Raw genomic sequence first — 18,772 nt, forward strand, 5'->3', positions numbered from 1 at the left:
TGGATAACATATAATTTTCCAATATAAAAAATAAGTATTAGTTTTAGAAGGATGACATGCTTAGGGTTTCTCTGGATGAATACGTTTTGTCTGTAGGACTGTCATGGATGTTTCTGAGTTCCGTCATGTGATTAAAGAGAGTTCATGGGGGCTTAGTATTTCAGATCTGTCTGCTCCAAAAAAATGATAGATGTTTTTATTACTTTGCCTTTTTATGAATGGCTGTTTCCTTGTGTTTCTAAAGTTAAGGAAATGTGTTGTGTCCTAGTCTACTCCCCATGTGATGCCTGTGAGAGTGCATGGTGAGACAGTGGAAAGGGACGAGTGCGCTCGTACCTCGCCAGTTTAGGCAGTTGGTGCAAGAAGATGGACGTGGGAGGAAGCCATCACCTCATGGGACATTTATTTGCCACATTTATTCCTTACATGTCCCATGCACATAAAAAAATGAAGTATCATGTTTTCTAGAAATAGCCAACGACTAGTCTACAAAACTGCGTTGCAAGGAGAGTAGCAAGGCATGGCCACGCGTGCCAACCATGTTACAGCTTACTGTGAGTACAACCATGTGAAGACACACAGACTGATGTAATTGACACTGGTTGAAAGAAACAAGGCATGGGTGTCAATGACAGGTAGTCATGAGTAGCAGCTCCCATGCTTTCCCTGGCATTCCCTTTGGTACATCTGGCATTTCCCTTGTCTGGTGTACTCTCTGGGGCAGATTTACAAGCCCCGTATGCCACATTTGCGATGCCGTTGCGTCACTTTTGTGACGCAGCGGCGGCGCAAAACCAGCACCATGCTGCGGGGTATTTACAACGTGACGCATCTAGGGAGATGCGTCACGTTGTAAAGACCTGCGCCACATGTGGGTGTTCCAGCGCGGGGGGGCGTTCTGGTGCAGGAACGCCTTCTAAAAGTGGCTGAGTGAAATCTACAAGATTTCACTCAGTCACTTTTATGGCCATGCTGCGTCAAAACCCTGCCCCTGCTTGAAGCAGGCGTAAGGATTGACGCAGCATGTTAGGCATAGGAGCAGCCCGAGCCTTGCTGGAGCTGTGTCACACTTGCGACGCGACTCCAGAAATGCGTCACCTTTACGGCAGCAGATGCGTCACGCATCTGTCTATTCTTGCCCCATGGTGAGCCGGCGCCGCATTGTAAAAGGGGTGCATCCATGGTGGCGCAAGAGGTGTCTGCCGTGACGCAAAATAACTGGCGCATCCCTGCTGATATGCAGGGATGCGCCAGTTATTGTAAATCTGCCCCTCTGTGTTTTCCGATGGAACACAGAGCGGACGCCTAAGCAACATTCCACAAAACACTAGGAAACTACTAGAAAACAATTATTTTTCCTCTAATTAAGTTCTGATGATGGACTAGTGACCTGAAACAAACAAGAAAAAAAAACACACACACAGGCTCCTTGACGATGGAGTTACAGTGGCTCAGTATGCGTGCAGAAGAAACGCACAGGTACAAACGCATTTCAAGTTAACATTATGTCCACAAAAAACACACAAAAATAAAAAAAAACACACAAGAAGAATTGTAGAGAGTTTTTTTTGCCACAAGCATGAACACATTTCAGTGACAGCAGCTGTGGAAGTCAGCACATCAACTGCTGCCATACAGCCACTCAGGTCTTGGAATACACAAAGAGTGGTGCTTGAGGCTCCGTTGGGCGCTGGCAGCAGAATCGCTCCGTTTAGCCGTGTGCATGTTTTTGTGACCCCCATTATACAGACTCTACATCTTCAGCAACCACCACATATTTATGCAATGCCAGTGAAAATAAATTAATGAATGTGGCCCAAAAGCACACTTCTTTAGAGCGCCCGTACTAATAAGCGCACATTAACGAGTTTAACATTCGAGTGAAGCAGCAAATTTACAGTGAGAAAACCGCTGTTCAGTGCCTCATTGTTTGCATTTTCTAACGAGTGTATACAGGGTAACACCTATAACAGCCAGGAGTTTTATTCAAGGTGATTTCACCTTACTGCATATATACATGCAACTCTTTGCAATCTGGTTTTGGTTAAGTACTTTTTTTTAAAGAAATACACATGATAGGATGATATTGCATGAAATAAACCATGCATACAGATATGCAGAATATAATATGCAAATTATTAGCATTTTAGAGAGAGAATGGACATCATATCCCCTCCTCACACTCAATATTTGTAATAACGGCACATTACATCCTGTGCTTATGCATATTATCTTTATACCTACCTACATATCTTTATCTTTATTGAAAAGTAGCTCACAGTAGTTCTGCTTCAAAGAACGTGGTCAAACAGAGACTGACTGGGAAAAGCTCACCACTGGTCATGATGTGATGTACTCAAGTGCTAAAGACAAAAATTGGATATATGTACCTTTTATCTGCAAAGGAGCCACAAGCAGAGTCAACTTATAGACTATCAATTTAAAGGGAGAGGAAGTTTTTATTATGGCTTCAGAATATTACAAATCTGTGGACAGTTTCGTTACAGACGGTAATGTGCTGGCAAGTATCACTGAGTTTGAGAGATTTACATGACAACAGATTGCAAAACAGTGTTCAAAGAAAGCAAATATTGTCTTGCAAAAACTTTTAATTCCGTAAGGCAATATTAATTGTGTTTCCCATCAGCCGGGCAAGGTGCGGGTGTCCAACGTTTACAGTCACTGGAGCAACTCTGCTTTTAAAAGGAGGTAAGAATACCTAAAGAGATACTCTTTTTTATGGAGCCATGGGCTGTGTTTTGTTGGGAATCAGTTTGTCCAGCGGTTTTCTCATAGGTGGTAATGCAGCGCATTACGGCGTTGGAGGTATTTAATCCTTTCCACTACCAGGATCTCCCTGTGATTTAGCCCGCCTCTAGACGGTCTTGGGCAGCCCCACATATTCTGAGTTCTTTAAGGAGACCATTTATCTCCCACTGGTCTCGTGCTTTTTACCTCCCTCTTTCTTTATCATTGGTACGTGGTGCACACGATTGTGTCACACTATGTTGGATTAAGCTAGTCTAATGCACATCCTTTGAACTCTCCATTTTCTTTTTTGTCTTAGGTCTTGATCAGGAGCAGCACAATGGCACGCCCTGACATGTATCATGGGTACTTACTTTTATTGTTATTTATGTCTTCACGTGCACTTCACTATATATATGTTTTAAAATCACGGTCCTGAAGAAGCGCCAATGCCCCTTACGGCATCAGAGGCGCGAAACATGTTGATCACGTTACATTATTTAGGTACATTGTGCCTCTTGGGATTATACCCTTTTTATGGGCTTGTATTCTGTGAAGGGTGTTACCAGATTGAACTACCTTTCTAGGCCACCTTTCACCATTTTTAAACCACTATGCATGCATCTGGTTACCCTTATGAGGACCCAAAACCCCTCCACACACCTGTATGCACCATCCAGCATACCTTAAAAGAACTCCGATAAAGAGACCCTTCGGGGGACCCGTTGGGATTTGCAGCGCCGGCCCAACGAGGAGCAAACCGCCCGATGATGAAGCATGACACCCCTCGGGGTGTGTGAGGGCAACAGGAGGCAAGAATTGTTCTCCCCCCTGATGGATGGGTCCATCCCACCTAGGACTCCCCCCTTTTTTCTTAGCAGTTCTGCCTCTGTAGGTACATGGGTGACTCCCTGCACCCTAACCTTGGAACAGTATCCTCTTTTTGTATTGGCATAATCATGGATACTGAACCATTAACCAGCTCCTAGGTCCCCCCTCTTTTTTGTTAAAGAAATATTAAAACATCACCATAATGTGTTCAGCAAGTGAATACTACAACACATATTGTAGCTCCTTCCCTGGTTGGGGCAGTGAGAGGTAAAGATTTATCAGAATGGAAAATGGATACTGTTAAAAATGGGGTTTCTCATTGTCAAAGTATTCACCCTGTACAAGCAGGAACCACTACTCTAGTCAGGGTAAGCTAGATGCACTCTAAAAGATACCCTGTGCTCGCCCTCTGGTAGCTTGGCACAGAACAGTCAGGCTTATCTAAAGAGGCTCTTTGTAAAGTATTTTTGCAATACATACACACTCTCAGTAACACAATGAAACCACCACAAAAATACTCCACACAGGGTTAGAAAACTAGAATATATTTTTATGAGTAAAACAAGGCCAAAACAGCAAACATTGGTAAGTGGAAATGGAGGTATGAAGTTTTAAAGAATAAATCAAATTATAGTACTTAGAGTCATACAGCACCAAGCGGGGTCCTCTGGTCAAGCTAGACCGGTACTAAATCCGAAGTTCAGGCTGACCATGATGGAGGGCAGGCTGGCTAAAGGACTCACGGAGGTTCAGCTAATACATACCCTGGATAGAGGAAGCGTCGACGTCTCGATGCGAGCTGCAGATGAGGTGAGCCATGCAATGCATCATCGTCGATCACGTGGATGTAGATGATGCACCGGTTCTGATATGCGCAGTCGACAGAGGCTTAATCGACGAACACCTTTGCCATGCAGGGAATGCGTCATCGCCGAGCCACACAGTCCGTCATCATCGAGACACACAGTCCGTCGAAGAGATGTTGTCGAGCGGCAGACTTGTCAGTGTCGATGGGCGATGTGTGTGTTCCGATCGGTGCAAAGAGCTATCAGCATGCAGACAAGTTCTCTGTCACACCTACCCTTCCTGTGTTTGTGGCTGTCTAGAGGGAATGGAAAAGAGTTTTTATCATTACCATTCCAAAGATATGAAACATGATGCAGCTACTCCTTTCTGATTAGGAATTAGAGCTTAAAAGCGTATTAATGAATTCCCAATGTTAGGTTATGAGAGGAGTAGGCCTCATAGGAGTGAAAAATGAATTTAGCTGTTTGTCACTACCAGGACATGCAAAACTTAAAAGTACAGTTCCTACATTTTACTTACACAGCACCCTGCTCTATCAGTCAGCTATTTAGGCTCTACCTTAGGGGTGACTTATGTGCAATAAAAGGAGAGTTTAAGGCTTGGCCAAGGGTTTTAAATGCCAAGTGGAAGTGGCAGCAAACTGCACATTGAGGCCCTGCAATGGTTTGAAAGGCTGCATGTGTGGGTGGCACAATCAGTGGAACAGGCCCACTAGTAGCATACACTTTACGGGCCCTGGGTATATGGTTTACCACTTTAAAAAGGACTTACAAGTAAACTAAATATGCCAATTGTGTATACTGCAATGTAACCATGTTTAGGGGAGAGGCGCATGCACTTTAGCACTGGTCAGCAGTGGTAAAGTGCTCAGAGTCTTAAGGCCAACAAACAGAATCAGCAAATAGAGGAGGTAAGCAGGCAAAAGGTTTTGGAAAAGATCACCCTAAGGATGATAGGTCTAACAGATACCTTTTGTGAGATCCAGTGGCATGACAACCATAGCCACATGCCACTTGGCCTATAATTATCCATTTCTGTGTGTTCTAAAGTAATCCTTTATTGAACACACACAAATGAAGTGTTCTAGTGTATGCAGTAATTGATATGTGAAGCCTGCCTGGCTGCGGTCACCAGCACCTATCATGTTGCTACTTCTGATCTCGAGGGTCAGGAAGTCAGACTCAGGGCCAAGTTATAAACAGAAACGTTAATACAAAATAAATTTGACTGGTGCGATTATGTGTCCTTGGTGGTAGGCAAAGAAGTGCTTGGTGCCATCACCAGCTATCAGGCATTATAAATGCAGCAGTGTGAGGTTTTGATGTGTGACAAGCATATTTGATTGTATTTGCTGTGTTATATTTTGTTTCGGATGGTGTTGCAGTGTTTTTTTTTGTGCATTTACGATTTGTGCTTCATTACTGCATTGTATTATTGTGTGATGTGTTACTCTGTGTAGTGTTCTGTTTGAATGGCTTGCACTCTCATGCTTTGGGTGTGTTGTTATTTTGCTTTGTTACTGTGTCGTGTTCTATTGTGCACTGTAATTACTTATTGTAGAGATGTCAACAAATTCTGGTGAATTTCTGGTCAAAACAGCACATTCCTTTGTAGTTCCAGTGGCATTCGCTCGTTTACCTCGGTGTATTTAAAACACCACTGTTTGTGCTCCTATCAGCACAAAACTGTGGCTGAGGCCATGCCTTTAAATTAGGACTTCTAGTGCTACGGCCCAGGAATTTAACAGCATGGCCTTTTGAATAGTACACACTGTGCCCTCTTCCAAGCCATTCTGCAGTACATTGGAAGCCGCAGGAGGCCTAAAGGTGGAGTATGTGGTCACTCCTTTGATGTACATCTGAGCCAAAATGTCTGTCTTTTTAGCACAACCTCAAGCACTTTATGAAAACCATGTCCATGAAGTGAGAAACAGATCTGTGCTCTGCTGGTGGAGACGTCACTGCAGGTTGAGATCTAGAAAGGATGGATCACAACCAATGGGACAGGGAATGTTTACATTCAGTTGTCCGATTAAGTGGTCATTGCTGAGTCTTGAGAAATTTGAAGATTTGTGGTGGGGAATTGCTTTATTCCTCAGTTATCAATCATGGGGCAATTACAAGGTCTGTTCTACTTACTAAATTCTGTAAATTCACAGTCTGCTGATGAAAGACCAGAATACTATGAGCCAGGCTGTGTCATGGCAGCCACTGTCCTTTCTGCAAATCAACGCACAAACAGGAACTACAAGTAAACAATTCGAACGTGTGTAGCTCCGATTAGATGGAATTCTGCAGAAAAACATTTTTGAGCGAGTAGGCCAATTTCAGTTTGTAAAAGCAGATGCTCAATAAATGTTTGTGGCAGTGCGACAACTACTTTAAACCAGACTTGTTAAATGTAGAAGTCAAAACAGTGAATGGCAGGATTGTGCTTGTGAAAAGCAATGACATGTTACGAATTTAAAGTGAAAGGCTGTACAAATATTGTGCATATTGCTTTTGTAAGAGGCTGCAAAAATTCACTCACGAGTAAAGCTCCAAATGTACTAATCGCTTTTACTAATAGAGCCATCATTCTCAAACAACGCACACTTAGGGGCATATTTACAACGAGGCGATAAAAAATTATCGCCGCTTTAGCGGCCGTTTTCGGCCGAGAAGCGGCGATAATTTTATCGCTATATTAGCAAGGTCACGCTAACGCGGGAAACCTTGCTTTAGCGTGGGGATTTCTAACGCCTAGCTTTGCATCTCTAATGAGATGCAAAGTGGGCGTTCCTGACCTGACATGATAGGAGAAATGTCGCTAAGCGACATTTCTCCTATCATCAAGCCCCACTCTATGAAGCATAGCGTCAGGAAAAGTAGCGATAACACCTGTTATCGCTACTTTCCTAACACCTGCTTCAGGACTGACTTAGCCATGATATCCTATGGAAGGAGGATATCATGGCTAAGTTTGTGAGTCCCTATCAACTAGCTAACGTGAGATTATCGCTGGGTTTCCAGCGATAATTTCACGTTAGCCAGTTAGCGTGAATATTTTTATCGCTATTGAGATAGGCGTTGCTAATAGCACGCTATCTCAGCGATAAAAATCCACGCTAGCCGGCGATAATTATCCTAGCGCTAAGTGCGCTTTGCGATAATTATCGCCGGTTGTTGTTGATATGCCCCTATCTTCGTGTCAAGTAGTTAAATGAAGTAAGAGCATACACATTGAATGTATGCATTTTTCACAAAGCTCCAAGCTCCAATTCAGGAGTCCATGACAATGACAAATATCCTGGGGATTCAAGTCAACTTCCCTGCCTCTGAGTAACTGCAACTCTGATGGCCTCTAAACCTCCCAAGTGCCAAAACAGACTTCGGAGTAAATAGATTGGCACAGAAATAGAAAAATATTTGTGTATGAAAAACCTAACAGGATAAATAGAACCTTTTGTCCCTCAAAAGTGCTTTGAAATTACGTTTATAGGCTATTTTAGTACACAGAAAACCAAATTCTATCTACTAAGGGCGTAATCTGTGTGAGCATGCTGGTCTTTGAGGTATCATGAAGCGAAGGGGCTAGCACTGAAGTTTCATAAATTAGGGAGTGCAGGTTACAGAGAGACATACAACTCACATTTGTTAAAAACAAAAAGTAATCAAGGTCTTTATGATTCAATGTTTTTTTCATGTGGTAATTTAAGTCTAGATGTACAAAAATAGGATAGCGATTGCCTAATTGCAATTTTTTTGCAAATCGCAATTAGGGAATCGCTATTCCAAATGTATGAAACTCTTTTGAGTTTCATTAGCGATTCATAGTAGGTCGCAAATAGACCTAACTCATGAATATTAATGAAGTAGGTCGCAATCTGTGATTGCTCTTAAATAAAGCAGTCTTTTTTTTCAAACTCAGACTGTTTCCCTTGAATGAAAACGGGATGCATTTAAAGAGAAAAAATGAAACTCTGAAGTTTCATCTTTTATCTGTAGGCAGTGGTCCCTTGGACCAATGCTTGCTCTTAAAACATTTCCTAACCATTCTCAAAGGGGAAGGGGTCCCTTGGGCACCCCTTCCACTTTGCGACTGGTGTGTCACCAACTTTCAATTGGTGGCAATTTGCAAACGATTTCCGTCTGCATATCAGCCACAAAACATTCATACGCTACCATTCCAAATCGGTATTGGGAGGGGAAGCCCTTAACACGCCCTGTCCATACACGGAATCGGAAAACCCATGTCGCGATTCTGTAGCAAGTTAATGAATTGCAATTTGGGCTTTGTATATCACAAGAAAGAATTATTCTGGTTGCAAACGGCCCGATTTGCAGAAATGGGTCATTTGTGAACACAAAATTCTTTGTACATCTTGCCCTTAATCTTTAGATTACTGGCTGTTTTTAACCATATGTATCTTTTTTGTTGTACTTTTAAGTATCCATACATCTATATGTATTTGGTGGGTGAAAAATGAAGATTGTGGAGAAGATGTAGCCTAACGGCTAGGGCAGTCAACCTCCAATCTGGGGAACCAGGTTCAAGTTTCGGCAACGGGGCTCAACATCCTGTGATTCTGGGAAAATCACATAATCTCCCCGTGCCTAACAAAAATCATGTGTTCTTTGTAACGCAACTGGTGCACATGTAAAGTAATCTGATACCCGATACCATCGGGTCAGGTTTGCGCTATATAAAACTTCTGGGGAAAAAAAACGTTGCCACCAGTATGAGCATTTCCATGTTTATATAATTAATAAATGTACAATAACACTTTGCTTAGTAGTTTTGACAAAAACTCCTAGGCAATGTCAATAAAGTAAACAAATTACACAATATTTATGACAATAAGAAGACCAAGGAAAACAGAAAAAATATGTTCAAAGTTGTTACTATTTTAATAATTTCTTCTCATATTATTTAAACAAATGATATTTATACAAAACATTTAGAAAATGAAACACAATATTTAACACATTACATTTAATCAATATGTATAAATAAAAGGTTAAAAAGTGGCAATATCTTTATTAACTTTATTAATAAATGTACAATAACACTTTGCTGTCTGTAGGATTGTAGTGAGCTAAGAAGCCATATACAACAAAATAACACACTCTGCTAAAAATAGAATTGTAAAAGACTCAGATTTGCAAATATGGAAATCACATTCATTTTTTAACATTATAAGGGCCTGAGTAAGAGTGGCCTGGTATTTCATCATTATATAGCGCCTCAACTAAATAGCAATACCATGGGGATCATTATTGGATGTGGTAAACAACTCCAATTGCAAGTTGCACCGGTAAAAATTGGGCATAGTATGTGGGTTATGGTGCATAATGGATCGAAATCCGCTTGTCCCACTATGTTCTGAACCTTTACCCCCAGAAAACATATGTGTGGTGTTAGAAATGGGGTTTCGGGCTGGCTAGAGCGTACACCTAAGCCAGGCAGAACCCACCACTCCTAGTCAGGACAAGGGAGTTACACACCCAAGATAACCCATGCTCACTCCCTTGGTAGCTTGGCAGAGCAGTCAGGCTTATCCCGGAGGCAATGTGTAAAGCGTGTGCGCAACACACATACACCAGTGACACACTAGGCACACCACCAAAGAGACTGCACACAAGGTTATATAAAAATAGCCTTTGTACTATTTACACATACACAAAGCACATTCGACCATAAATCACTGAGTAGCATGTAAAACACATCTAGACCACATAACCTAAATCGCTGCGCCACTAGACACTTGTCATACAGATGCACATAAACCACATATAACAAATTATTGCACCACTAGGCGCTTGTCATAAAGGAGGCATGTGAAAACACATCAGACCACAACTGTATAAAACATTGTGCAACTAGGCACCTGTCATGACCTTACATAACCCATAATAATGACTTTGCCATAAGATAATCGTCATGAGCAAAATTAAGGTACTAAGGCATTAGTACTAGGTTGCACATGTCCTAAAAGCATTGTTGAAACATTATACATAACATCCCAATTAGTGCCATTGAGTGAATACTCCTAGGTGGCACATGTCATGAACCCACATCATGAACGACACAGTTAGGGTGCATGTCATACCATCACTTTGTCATTATGTCATCTACCCAACTATTAGTGCTCTTGATCAAGTACTTATGACACAGTAGGTGCTCTCCCAACTCTGGGCATCAACAGATTAGTGGGAAAAATTGAAGCGCTGAACACGCACTTTGCTGGGGCACTGGTAAATAAATGAGGAAGTAGAGCGCCCCCCCATGCGCTTGCAAAACATAAAGCACTCCTTGCACCATGGAACATAGAAAAGGGGGGGAAGCACACTACAGTCCTTCCCCTGCAGGTTTCTTTTTAGATGAAGTATTTTGTGACCCTGAGACTTCCAACAGGAGGCAAGCACACACAATCCCTTGAAGACTCCTCTTAAGCGGGGGGACACATTACACAGCAAAGTCCTTGTCCATTCTTTGGCAGATTTAGCCACTGCAGGCCAACCCCAGACAGCACACAGCAAAGGGGCAGTACTGCTCCACCAGTTTCTCCAGCTCTTCTCCTTGGGAAAGGTTCCTCTTGATTCCCGAAGTAGTCTAAAGTCTTGGAGTTTTAGGTGTAATACCTATACCCCAAAATGTCTTTGTTCTCTTTGTGCAAGGGTCTCTGAACCCAGTCCAAACCAGTTCTGCCTTCACTGGTGCAGCATGACCACAGGGAGCAGAGACAGCATTGTGCAAAAGGAGACAGCCTATTCAGGTGTAATTACAACTCCTCCCACTACTCTGAATGCAGACCAGGTCTATTCAGGTGACCGCTCAACCCTCCACAGGGCTTGGTCGCCCCACTCACTGCTGCCGCTCCTGACTGCCTTTGCCGCCTCCTGCCTGCAGATTCCTAAACTCGCTGCCCGCTGCTCCTGGGAATTTCCCGCTGCTCCTGGGAATTTCCGGCTGCCCGCTGCTTCTTGGAATTTCCCGCCGCTGCCTCCCTGCGGCCCCGCCCCCCTGTGATTCCATTCGCCACCCCGCTCCCGCCACCCAGCTGCTCCTCCCTCCCGGCTCCTTACTTAAGGGGACCGTAGGGGACCACAGAGTGTGACCGCTCAGCCCTCCACAGGGCTTGGTCGCCCCACTCACTGCTGCCGCTCCTGCCTGCCTTTGCCGCCTCCTGCCTGCAGATTCCTACGCTCGCTGCCCGCTGCTCCTGGGAATTTCCCGCTGCTCCTGGGAATTTCCCGCTGCCCGCTGCTTCTTGGAATTTCCCGCCGCTGCCTCCCTGCGGCCCGCCCCCCTGTGATTCCATTCGCCGCCCCGCTCCCGCCACCCAGCTGCTCCTCCCTCCGGCACCTTACTTAAGGGGACCGTAGGGGACCACAGAGTGTGACCACTCAGCCCTCCACAGGGCTTGGTCGCCCCACTCACTGCTGCCGCTCCTGCCTGCCTTTGCCGCCTCCTGCCTGCAGATTCCTTCGCTCGCTGCCCGCTGCTCCTGGGAATTTCCCGCTGCTCCTGGGAATTTCCCGCTGCCCGCTGCTTCTTGGAATTTCCCGCCGCTGACTCCCTGCGGCCCCGCCCCCCTGTGATTCCATTCGCTGCCCCGCTCCCGCCACCCAGCTGCTCCTCCCTCCCGGCTCCTTACTTAAGGGGACTGTAGGGGACCACAGAGTGTGACCGCTCAGCCCTCCACAGGGCTTGGTTGCCCCACTCACTGCTGCCGCTCCTGCATGCCTTTGCCGCCTCCTGCCTGCAGATTCCTTCACTCGCTGCCCGCTGCTCCTGGGAATTTCCCGCTGCTCCTGGGAATTTCCCGCTGCCCGCTGCTTCTTGGAATTTCACGCCACTGCCTCCCTGCAGCCCCGCCCCCCTGTGATTCCATTCGCCGCCCCGCTCCCGCCACCCAGCTGCTCCTCCCTCCCGGCTCCTTACTTAAGGGGACTGTAGGGGACCACAGAGTGTGACCGCTCAGCCCTCCACAGGGCTTGGTCACCCCACTCAGTGCTGCGGCTCCTGCCTGCCTTTGCCGCCTCCTGCCTGCAGATTCCTTCACTCGCTGCCCGCTGCTCCTGGGAATTTCCCGCTGCTCCTGGGAATTTCCCGCTGCCCGCTGCTTCTTGGAATTTCCCGCCGCTGCCTCCCTGCGGCCCCGCCCCCCTGTGATTCCATTCACCGCCCCGCTCCCACCACCCAGCTGCTCCTCCCTCCCGGCTCCTTACTTAAGGGGACCGTAGGGGACCACAGAGTGTGACCGCTCAGCCCTCCACAGGGCTTGGTCGCCCCACTCACTTCTGCCGCTCCTGCCTGCCTTTGCCGCCTCCTGCCTGCAGATTCCTTCGCTCGCTGCCCGCTGCTCCTGGGAATTTCCCGCTGCTCCTGGGAATTTCCCGCTGCCCGCTGCTTCTTGGAATTTCCCGCCGCTGCCTCCCTGCGGCCCCGCCCCCCTGTGATTCCATTCGCCGCCCCGCTCCCGCCACCCAGCTGCTCCTCCCTCCCGGCTCCTTACTTATGATGCCCCCAGAGCGACCGCGCAGCGGACGCGCGCAGCGGGAGTGCCGATTGAGCGCCGAAGGTGCGCCAAAGGTAAGCCCGTCTGCCCTGTCCGCGCCTGGACCGCGCCCAGCGCCAGACCCCCTGGTCCTTGCCCTCGCCAGCACACCCTGCACATCTACGACGCCAAAACCCTCCATGCACTCAACGCCGGCCGAAACAACGCCTGCTACCGAGCCACCCCGAGACGCACCCACGGACCCTTCACCTGCCTCACCTGCTGCTTCACTGGCCTCCGACCCAACACCGCACCTGCTAAACCGAGCCCCAGCAACAAACACCTGATGTGCATCCTGCACAACACCAGCTCCATTCACAGGCATGCCGTCGAACTCTGGAACCTCCTCGAATAGACAGCACCAGACATCGCCTTCCTGACGGAAACCTGGATGAACGCCTCCTCAGCGCCCGACGTCGCCATCGCCGTCCCAGAAGGCTACAAAATCACCAGGAAGGACCGCGTCAACCAGACAGGAGGAGGCATCGCCATCATCCACAAGAACACCATCCGCATCACGACCAACTCCGATGACACCTTCACCTCCGCCGAACACCTCCACTTCCAGATACACACCGACCCCAAGACCACGCTCAGAGGCACCCTCGTCTACAGACCACCGGGACCACGCACACAGTTCAGCGAAGACATCACAGACTTCCACCGCCACCCTCCACACCTGGACTCCAGTCAGCACCGAAGACACAACACTCACAATGAACACCATCCACTCCGGATCCCCTACGGACCCCTGCCCACACCACATCTTCAACACGGCCGACCACATCATCGCACCCCACCTCCGCGACATCATCAACGCCTCCTTCAACACCGCCACCTTCCCGGAGTGCTGGAAACACGCCGAGATCAGTGCCCTGCTGAAGAAACCAACTGCAGACCCCTCCGACCTCAAGGACTACCGCCCCATCTCGCTCCTCCCGTTTCCTGCCAAAGTCATCGAGAAGACCGTCAACAGACAGCTAGCCGCCTTCCTCGAGACCAACGGATCCCTCGACCACTCGCAATCCGGCTTCCGAGCCAACCACAGCACGGAGACCGCCCTCATCGCAGCCACAGACGACATCAAATCCCTAAATGGACAACGGGGAAACTGCGGCCCTCATCCTCCTGGACCTCTCCGCAGCGTTTGACACTGTCTGCCACCGCACCCTGGTACAGCGCCTGAACAACACCGGCATCCAGGAGAAGGCCCTGGAGTGGATCACCTCATTCCTCGCCGGAAGAACCCAGAGAGTCCACCTCCCCCCGTTCCGGTCAGCGGCCACCGAAGTCATCTGCGGCGTTCCACAAGGGTCATCGCTCAGCCCCACCCTCTTCAACGTCTACATGAGCCCCCTCGCAACCATCGCACGTCAACACAACCTCAAGATCATCACCTACGCCGACGACACCCAGCTGATCCTCTCCCTCACCAGCGACCCGGACGCCGCCAGAGCCAGCCTACACGAAGGGATGAAAGACGTCGCCGAATGGATGAAGAACAGCCGCCTGAAACTGAACTCAGACAAGACGGAGGTCCTCATCCTGGGATCATCACCCTCCGCCTGGGACGACTCCTGGTGGCCCCCCGCCCTGGGAGCCACCCCCAAGCCAACGGACCACGCACGCAACCTAGGCTTCATCCTGGACTCCTCCCTCTCGATGACCAGACAAGTCAACGCCGTCTCATCTTCATGCTTCAACACCCTGCACATGCTTCGAAAGATCTTCCGGTGGATCCCCACCGAGACCAGGAAGACGGTCACCCTGGCCCTCGTCACCAGTCGGCTGGACTACGGGAACGCCCTCTACGCCGGCACTGCCGCCAAACTCCAGAAGAAACTCCAACGGATCCAGAACGCCTCAGCACAACTCATCCTGGACATCCCCCGACACAGCCACATCTCCAGACACCTGAGAGACCTGCACTGGCTCCTCGTCAACAAAAGAATCACGTTCCGACTCCTCACCCACACACACACGGCCCTCCATGACCTGGGCCCCAAGTTCCTCAACAGCCGCCTGACCTTCCACAAGCCCACCCGCCAGCTCCGCTCCACCAGCCTCGCTCTCGCCACCGTCCCCCGCATCCACAGAGCCACCGCTGGAGGAAGATCCTTCTCCTACCTGGCAGCCAAGACATGGAATTCCCTCCCCATCCACCTCCGGACAACGCAAGACCATCTCGCCTTCAGGAAGCAACTCAAGACCTGGCTGTTCGAGCAGTAGCGTCCCCCCCCCCCCCCCCCAGCGCCTTGAGACCCTCCGGGTGAGCAGTGCGCTATACAAATGCCTATGATTGATTGATTGATTGATTCAGGCCTGTGATGAGTCACCCAGGCAAGGCAGGACACACTTCACCCCCCCATGAGACTGTCGAGAGTGAATGCACATCTCAGCTCCTGTCACTCATATACAAGGTGTTGAATACACAAACAGCCAGGGGCACACAGAATGGCAAAGTAAGAAAATGCCTACTTTCTAAAAATGACATTTTAAAACACCGGATTCAAAAACCACATTCACCAAAAGGTGCATTAATAAATTCTGAGTTCAGAGAGTCCAAACATGATTTTCCAATTTTGTCCCCAGGGAAAGTTGCACATGTAAACATGGAACAGTGCAACCCCATTATAAACCCATGGTACAGATAGCCTTTCAACAGTGAAAAATGAAATACACTGTATTTCACTATCAGGACATGTCACACACAGTAGTACATCTCCTACCTTTCACATACACTTCCCCTGCCCATGAGGGCACCATGGGCCTACCTTAGGAGTGCCTTACATGTAAGGAAAGGGAAGGTTTGGCCTGGCAAGTGGGTGCATTTGCCAGGACATCATGACAGTTCACAACAGCGTTGGTAGACACTACAGTGGTAGGTCTGAGTTTCATTTACAGAGCTACTCATGTGGGTTGCACAACTAGTGCTGCGAGCACACTAGTAGCACTTGATTTACAGGCCCTGGCAACACCGTGCACTTTACTAGGGACTTACAAGTAAACCAAATATGCCAATCATGAATAACCAATCACTGTCACAATTTATACAGAGAGCATATGCACTTTAGCACTGGTCAGCAGTGGTAAAGTTCCAAGAATCCTTTAGCCAACAAAAACAGGGTCAGAAAAATGGGAGGCAAAAGGTTTAATAAAACTGTCAAAAGGGCCAGATCTAACACGTGGTAACAGGAATTATGGAACATATCACAATTAACAGGCCCCTGGTAATGATGGCTGATGCTGTTAATATGCAGAGCAATTGTCCTGGCATCAGCACATACAGCATAGAGATCCACTACCAGAAGACATATTTCACATTTTTCCGCTTTTCCATTTTTTCATGGAAAGCATGCACTGTTCTCAGTCAGTATGTATATGCAAAATTCGCTAAAACACAATACTATGAGCCTTAAATATGCAGTCCAATAAACATATTGAAAGAAGCTGGTTGTTTGAACTACAGGTAGTTACCATATTTCTATTTGTTGGATATCCTTAGGGTGTTTACTCAAGGGAAACCTGCCCTACATTGTGCAATTTATCAATAGGTAATAATTAAATTCACACCCAGGGGCATATTCTCAAGGAGTCATCGCTGCGTTAGCAGCACTTTTCTGCCACTAATGCGGTGATAATTTTATCGCTCTATTACCAAGCTGTCGCTAACAGCCATTAGCGACAGTTTTTAGGCGAAAGCATCCGTTTTAAAGATCGCCACTTCTGTTAGCGATAATTATATGCAAGAGAGGCGTTCCCGTGCAAAAACACCACTATTCCATATTCGCAAGGGGGATCCTTGAACTTCTGCGGACCAAGAAACTGGCTCTAACTGGAGTTAGAGCCAGTAACTTAAGACCGGAAAATAGCTGATCTTAAAAATGGGGATAACACTTGGGGCCACATCTCAGCAGGCTTTGGTGCTGGACAGTGCTGCAAGCAATGTTGTAGTGCTGCCCTTTTACAAAACAACAGTGCAGGAATGTGCATCATCAATAAGATCGTGCACATTCCTGGTCCCCAGTAATGAAAAGTGTTGCAGAGCTGTGACAAGACAGCGTTGCAACACTTCTCACTACACTCCTCTTGCGACAGCATTGATGCACTGTATTCACTGGACAGTGCTACATGATGCAAGTAATGACAGATACGTGAGGAATCCTGACGTATCAGTCTGCGCTAAAGTCACGCATTGCTGCAGTCATGTCACAACCATGACGCAACTCCAGCAATGCATTGGGCCAGGCTATCCCTGTGGCACTGCGTCACCCTCATGCCTGCCATCAAGTAGGCAGAAGGTACAGAGGCTGCCATTCATGAGGGATTCCCGAATGTCGGCGCTGTTGGAGATCCATCGGTGGTGGTTGCGCACTGCGATGTCATCGTTTGGAAGCATTGGGGGAGTGTTGGTGCGGAGGGAGTTGACGAGACTTTCTTCGGTGGCCTTGATCTAGCTGCGAGGGTGTGCGAAGATGGCGGTGGCGTCCGATGGGCATGGTGAAGACGTGATGTTACCAATGATGGCCGGTCCAGGAGAGTTCACTGTTGTGGCTGTAGTTGAAGTTAATGCTGGCGGAGGTGATGTGCTCGACCGTGTGTCTAGCTATGTGGCTTGTTGAGGTGACTTGCGGCTTGCGTCTGATGTAGGGGACCTTCCACAGGAGGTGGTGGGGTCCTGGTCACAGGGGTTGTCCAGGCAGAACTTGAGTTCACAGAGTAGGAGGGTGTTGGTGGTTGGGAGACCCTGGGGTGCAATGAGGTCTACAATGGTATTGGAGAATGTTGGGTCATGGCCCGGGGGTCTGCACATGAGGGTGCCGCAGAGGATGTGCTTGGGCTTAGTCCGGATTTGGGAGTTGAGGTGGTCCATGGCCACCCTTGGGTCATTAGAGTGCGTGGTTAGTCGGAGTGTGCATCTGTAGGTGATGGCAATGCCTCCTCCTTGATGTTCGGGGTGCTCCTTGTGGGTGATACTGTGCCTTCAGTAATGGCGATGTCCAGTCCAGAGCAGAGGTTGGTCCTGGCAGGCGAGGTGTTGTCCAGGTTTGATGGCAAGGAGGGTGCTGGCGTTGTAACAGTGGAGTGTCCAAGAGGAAGGCTTCTTGGTGCTGAGCGCAGTCTAGGGGCAGACGGACACAAACGGTGTAGCCTATGGGTTGACATTGGCACGGGAGATGACCATTACAACGCAGACAGTACATCATTAACAACGGAACTCTGACAACGCAGGTGCCTTTACATCGCATTTGATTGCAACACATTGTGAGGTCAGTAATTGGGTAATTTAAAGTTTTTCGGGTGGGTATGGGTTTCAGATGTAAAATATGAGAATTGCTGTGTGTTTTGGGGTAAAATATAAAAATTGGGGTGTGTTTTGGGGTAAAATATGGAAATGGGGTGTACATTTGTAGTAATATAAAAAAAATGGGGGGTGTTATGGGGGCTCAGAAAGGAATTCCAGGGTTCACGGTTTGGTTTGGGGTGCAAAGGTTAGTTTTGGGTTGCACTCACTGAAGTGGGAATAGTGATATCAATGTCTCCGCTATGCAACACGTACTCTACTGTTGCAATGTGCTAGGTATTAGTATGCATTTGAATGGAATGTGATGTTATGGCATGCGTCGCAACCAGGTATGTGCCTTTGGCACATGGGTGGTGCGCCCGCTGTGCATGGGCGCCCAGCAGCCGCCATTGAGAAGTACTGGTTGGGCTGGGCAGCTGTGAAGTGGAAATGCTGGAAAGAGCACAGGATGGGGCAGGGATGTGTGTGTGAGCGGGTGTGGTAAACATTTTAAAAAGGGAAGTCTTACCTCGAAGCTGGGTCCCGTGTCTTTGTTGCTC

At 47.8% G+C, this 18,772-nt stretch overlaps 1 protein-coding gene across 2 annotated transcripts in view; it reads right to left on the minus strand.

Moving 5' to 3' along the window:
* The window catches only part of CHRM3 (cholinergic receptor muscarinic 3), a 2,422,098-nt gene that overhangs the window by 2,068,837 nt on the left and 334,489 nt on the right, over positions 1-18,772 (minus strand). The window lies entirely within an intron of this gene.

Source organism: Triturus cristatus, chromosome 6 (assembly GCF_964204655.1).
Source record: "Triturus cristatus chromosome 6, aTriCri1.1, whole genome shotgun sequence".
In the NCBI taxonomy this organism is placed as follows: domain Eukaryota; kingdom Metazoa; phylum Chordata; class Amphibia; order Caudata; family Salamandridae; genus Triturus; species Triturus cristatus.